The following is a 6,580-nucleotide window of genomic DNA, read 5'->3' on the forward strand; positions in this document are numbered from 1 at the left end:
AATTGTTGAATTTCTGTAACAAAAAAAGGTAATAAGAATGTTCATAAAACTTTACTTAATCTTATTTTTAATAACTAATTTGAATTTATGACATTTTTATGTCTAAATTTAAGATTTAACAATTAGTTTGAGAATTATAAAACTATTAAATTTGTAGGAAAAAATACCATGTTTAGTCATTCTGTATCCCGTTGAAATGAAACATAGAGTCAAATTTTGACTCGCTGAAGGAGTCATATTCATTTCTGAGTAGAACGCAAATTTTGCTTTGTAATTCCAATTTGCTCTTTCTCAGTTTTCCATAATACTCGTCGGCTATCAGTGTAAGTACTTTCTTCTTTTAACCTCATTTAAAAAAAAACGAGATTTTGAAAAACTTGATTTTTATAGCCAAGTATTATTTCCAAAATGCGGTATAGATTTTATTGTTAACTATTTATACTCCTATTTAACTTCCAAAATCTATCCAGTTAAACTATATCGAACAGAATCGCAAAACTTCAACCAATTTGTTGTTGTAAAAAAAGTAATTGTATTTTTTTTTTTTTTTAAAGTTGTCAAAAAATAGATGAAATTAGTGTACTGATATCTGATGTACATTTAGCATGAAGAAACGACACATTTAAAGAAAAGAAAATTTATAATTTCTGACAGGTTGTAAAGTTTTATGATCATTCATTATTTTGAAACTTTGTTGTTTATTGTTGTTGTAACACATTCGACTCGATGTACTATTTCCTGTTGTACGTACATGGGTTAAAAAGTGGAAATGTTGGTATTTGAAAAAAATTTATTTACTAAAACTCATGCATTTGTGTGCGTGCACTTAAATGTTTCTGCACTTTGTGGCATTGGTGAAATGTTGTGATGATATGCTTTAACAATATTTAAAAAGTTAGCATAAATGTAAACAATTTCCTGCTTTCATCTTTTATTACAATTATAAAGTTTGGACGACTCAATATTCCGAGTTAATAAAATCAAAGAAAAAAAAAAGATTTATAAGATTGATGGAAGATCTGAATAATATATTTTAATTATGTAAGGCAAAAATATTCTAAAATTAATTCATTGTGGCTTCGTTATTCACAACCTTTATTACATGATCTATATGTTTTAAGATTCTCAATGCTCATGCTATGTTTGTTATATGATCTATGCTCATGCTATATTTATTACACGCTGTAGGCTCTGTTTGTTTTCTAACACTTCTAATAAAATACGGGAGCATGTAACAGAGTCACAAGATAATTATTTGAAGTAAAAATATTAAAAAAGTAAATTAACCTTTGATTTTTTACAATATTTATATCTTATGCGGAATTGCTTATCCACATAAAAGATTCATGAACAATTTGAAAAAATTATGTTTAAAAAAATTCAAAGAAGAAATAGTGGTTGCTTTGATTTTACTATTTACGGTAATTTATTTAAATCTTATGCAGATCAGATGATTCAGGTAGCGAATTTGCGAGATATTTAATTATTTGAAGAAAAAGAATTCAAACAAATTAATCCTTATTTTTATAATATTTTATTTATATATTATGCTGAATTACTAGTCCACGTAGAAGAATCGCGATATATTTGTTAAAAGTTTTGAAGAAAAAATATTTTTTTTTAAAAAAAATTAATGGTTGCTTTATTTTTGCTTTTACCGTAATGCTAAATCGCTAATCTATGTAGTAGATACTAGAAATTTTTTTTTTCGCCTTCGAACATAAATACTCCAAATATTCCGACTGTCAATTTGTCTTAGACTTTCAAAGTAAATTTCCACTTTTTATAAAAACGGTGACAATTTGCAATAAGTAACATAACAAAAATATTCATATATGCATAGTTACGTGACTTAACATATACTCGCTAAACAACTCTTCTAAAACTAATCAAAGATTGATTAATGTTGTCTGGCATTAAAATCTGTAAGTTTCCTCATAATTAAATTACCACTTAAAATGCCTTATATATTAGGCTTGATTAAAATGACTAACTACCTAAACTATTTAATCAATACGCAGCTAGATCTTATTAAGCACGAATTTAAATTATCCTCAAAACAGAAAAATGGAATTCATTAAAATGTTATGGGCATTCTTGGCATTCTATGATGGGCATTCTTGGACATCCATGCGATATTTTTTATAGTTCTTATCAAGAGTTTTAAAAAAAAAATATCAGCAAAATTTAAATGGAAAAATGGAGCTGTCAAACAGAAAATAATTAAAAGTGACAATGGTTCTGCACTCAGGAATTTTCAAAATTTATAAAACTATTCGTTTAATTGCTTAGTTATTTAATAGATTTAATTACTTAAATTGAAAAATTTAAATACGATTGTCAGAAACATATTTTATTATATTCATCAAAAATGTTCACAATTAAAAAAAAATTGTTGTGACAAACAATTTCATTTTTTATGAACATAAGAATCGTTGATCTTAATTTCTAATACTTTATTTTGTGCTAATCAAATATGAAATTTATAAAATGATGGCATAATTGCTTTGATTAATAATTCTTTTTTTATCCATACTTATAATTAAACCAATAAATAAAATCATCGACTTTATTCAAACAACTTCAAAGAAAGGAAATAAAAACATAATGAACGATAATTAACAAAGATTAACTTGTCAGCTTTTCTAAATCTTAATTATATATTAACAAATCATTAAAATTCTATGAATACGTGTGGAGAACATAATTATTCCAACTTTAAACGAAATTAATCCAAACTGATTTATAAAATTTAGGATTTTAATACTAAACATTTCATTCCAAATTAAGTAAGCAAAGTATTTGCTCTGTATTTGAGGCTACAACAGCCATTTTCAAGTGGTTTTGCCAAATGGCGCTATTTAACGCTAAATTTGGCTGTTTTTCAGAATTAAAAATAGTTTATGCTAAATACAGTACTGAAATGGTAATAATAATAATGAATAAAAAAAAGTCTCTCATATGAGTGTCTGAATTAGTAAAATCAATCTGATTGGCTAATTGCCATTGATTACTGTTTTATTAAAAAAGCTAAAGGTGCTATTTACCTTATTTGTTTAACTGGAAATTGTTTGGCATAGAAATTTCATAATTTGATGAGCTGCAATCTCGTAAAATTTAACTACCGTGTAGCTATTTAAACTTCCTTCATTCTTCTAAAGCTAATATTCGACTCGTTAGAAATTATTTGCTCTGCTTAAAAGCTTAAAATAAATGAATATTTAGTTTTTTTCAGCAGAGGGTGCTTGCTTTTTATAGCAGAAGTGAAGAAAAATTCCAAATCAATTTCGAAACTTTAATATGTGACATTAGACACTCAAAATATATCTAATGAAGAAAACAAATAATTTCCCATCCTAATGAGAAAACTGATGAAAATAAATAAAAAGTATCGCAAATTCAAAATAATTTAGCTATGTATATAAACTCTTCTTAGATAGAATTGACAAGGTACTCGAGGTAACGCAATTTTTCCACTCTCCGTTACCATGATTTGATTTTATAACCGTTGCTGAACAGCCGACCCAATTTTGGGTTTACGACTACTTATGTCCAACTTCATTTCCTTGTACTTTTGAACCCAATCCAGAAGACAAGGTCACTCCTGTTTCAAGTATTGGGAGAAATTGAATGAAACTGACCCGAATTTGCGTTACATGGAGAGGAAAACCACTCACGGTTAGCCCGAAGACAAGGGGATTCCCATAATCCATCTACCACTGAGGATATTTTTACGTCAGCACTATGGTCGGTGCGAGCAGAGTGATCGCTGGGATTCTAATCCGGTTAACCTCATTGGAAGGCGAAAGCTCTATCACCTGAGCCACCACGGCTTCGTTATCATGATTATGGAAAATCATCATTACGTTTCAGGAAATCATCAAGTGGTATATATAGTCTGTCTACAAAAAGAACTCCCCTCGCCATTCGACTGGAGCAGGGGCGGTTACTATGGTTACGAAGTTTAACTATTTCGAGTAGGGATGGTGGCTCAATATTTGGCAGGTTTTAGTTCGGGTCAGCGAGAGAAAGGGAACCGGGGGGAAGAGAAGCGACCCGCTTTGAAATGCGCTGCTTCTTGTTTCCATAGCAGCAGACGGCCTTAGACTTTGTGAGAAGGGGAGTTCTTTCTATAGACAAGACTTTCTACAGAAGGCGTGGAGAAAAGACAAGATTTGTAGATACCGTGGTAACGGAGTGGGTTTAACACGTGAACTTAATACGCCTATTTTACTTCCAAAAAGTAAAGTACAAGAAAGAAAGCACTGCAGTGATAAATTAAACAGTTCTAACTACGACTATTTGCAAAATACATTTTTTGCGCCACTTCCGAATCAGTTAAAAGAATACACCTTCTTATGGGATTAGGCAGTTCTATTTACAGTAATCAGATGTATTAAGATTTATATTGGCCATAACCTTTATTTGATATAGGTGGAAAAAAATATTCTCGCATTTATTTTATTTTGGAGATATGATTTATGTTATGAGAGCAGAACATTCGAGCAAACTAAATTGCGTGCAGTATTTCTCGCTATTTAGCTTGCCAAATAAACGTACAATGCTAACGGCGCGGTTCTGGTAACCCAGAATTAAATTTAAACTGTATTCTAGTTTCCTCTATATGACAGTTCACTAGCTTATCATCTTAATTACAGATTTTCTTTTACATCTATGAAATTTTCGTCGAATCTACTATGAGAACGTTTCTTTTGTTGCAATTAATTCTTTAAAAAACTGCTTCTCTTTTTTTCAAATAACGAGTCTCTTTAAAATACATTTATAAACCGTAACTATTTTCCGAAATAGATACAAAAACGAAGATAATATCACAAAAAAAAACGGTGAGTGAGTGTCTAAAATTTTGACTTGGTCAAAAAAGGGAATAAATATTGAGCTAGATCATGCTCAAATAATAGTCTAATAACTTTCTAATAGATATTTATATATTTTATTCCTCACATGGGATGAATATAGATAGATGACTATTTAGTGACTGGTATTCATAGATGAAAGAAATATAACTTATATACTAACTGTTGAGAAAGTGTTGCAAATATTCAGAGTTTAAAAAAAAGGCTTCGATTTTGCCTTTATTTAATATTTCATATCAGCCCGTGTCTTTTGTAAACGTTTGTATATTGGTATATTGTATTAAATGTGATAAAATAAATATTGAATGATGAACAATATGACTGTGATGTTAAATGTATCCTTGATAAAAATTTATATCATACACTACACAGGGTGCGCAGCAAAATTATTCAACAAAAAATAAGCACCTTTGAAGCACTTTTCAAGCACTCAAAGAATATTTTTAAGCACTTAAAAAATATAATTAGGTAGGGTTGGAAAGTTTTTGACAGTTGACGGTTTTATCTGGTTACAATTGTCATGTCAAAAAAAAAAACTTTTGGGATTGTTTTTGACAATTGTCAAAATTTTTGAATTATGTAAATCGAATGGCCTTTTTATACGCTACGGACTGACGATGCGGCGAAATAGATTGGGGTTGAATTAATTGTGAAAACGTTGAATTGAACAATGTGTCTTTCTGCATAATTCGTAGCGAAAGTTAACATGGTAAAGGAAAAATATCATTTTAGAAAAGGGAAAATTAAGCACTTTTTAAAAACACCAAAAGAAAAAAAGCACCTTTAAGGGCTTTTAAAAAATGAAAATCGAAAAAAAGCACCTTAAAGCGGTTTTTAAAAACGCGATGCACCCTGACTACATTAAAACAATTTTAACAAATGTTTCAGGCAAATTTTATGAAGAAAGTTTCTAATATAAATCGCGACGAAAGTCTAACTTTCCTAAATTTTAAGAACAGAAAAATAAAATAGTAAAACCACATATTTAGAAGTAAAAAAATTCCGTCATCGGCTAAAATTGGATGAGATTTCGTATTTTATAATTTGTTTTATTGTAATGGTGTTGAATGTGTTTTTTTTTTTCCTTTTATTTGATCCTATTGTTTTGCTTCTACTTTTCCCATTTTAATATTTTGTCAAAAAAAAAAAAAAAAAGGTGAAAGTCAGACAAGTGATATATTTACCTGTGTACGACTAAGGCAGGCTTGCCAATCTCAGAAATTCAAAAGCTGGAGATTTTTTGCAGCAACGACATAGTACGATAAATTAAATAACAACAAAACATAAAACAATTCATACACACATCAAAATTGCTTCAGTAACATTTTTACTCCTAAAAGTTACAGTATATATATTAATCTATTATTTTAAAAACAGATTAATTGATAAACTTAGAATTTTTTTGAAACACGTAATCAGAAATTTTCTGAAAACAAAACTCTTTTTGGTTTGCCTTCATAGTTAACTAAATTTCCAAAGTTTGTTTAGACAAAAGTGTAAATTTTATCTGAATTTTCGGCTGAAGTTCTGAAAATAAATTTTCTAAGGACTTCTGAAGCTGAATATTCTCCAAAAGGTAACATCGCTGTGAGGTATAGTCAATACTACCAACAAGAACTTTCCCAACACACTGGAGTCAATATTTTTCCTGCTCCTAACTCTACACCATTTTGTATTAATCCTATCAAAAGAATGGAAAAATTCTG

Source organism: Parasteatoda tepidariorum, chromosome 1, assembly GCF_982258835.1.
Source record: "Parasteatoda tepidariorum strain Cologne lab strain chromosome 1, Ptep-v5.0, whole genome shotgun sequence".
NCBI lineage: Eukaryota > Metazoa > Arthropoda > Arachnida > Araneae > Theridiidae > Parasteatoda > Parasteatoda tepidariorum.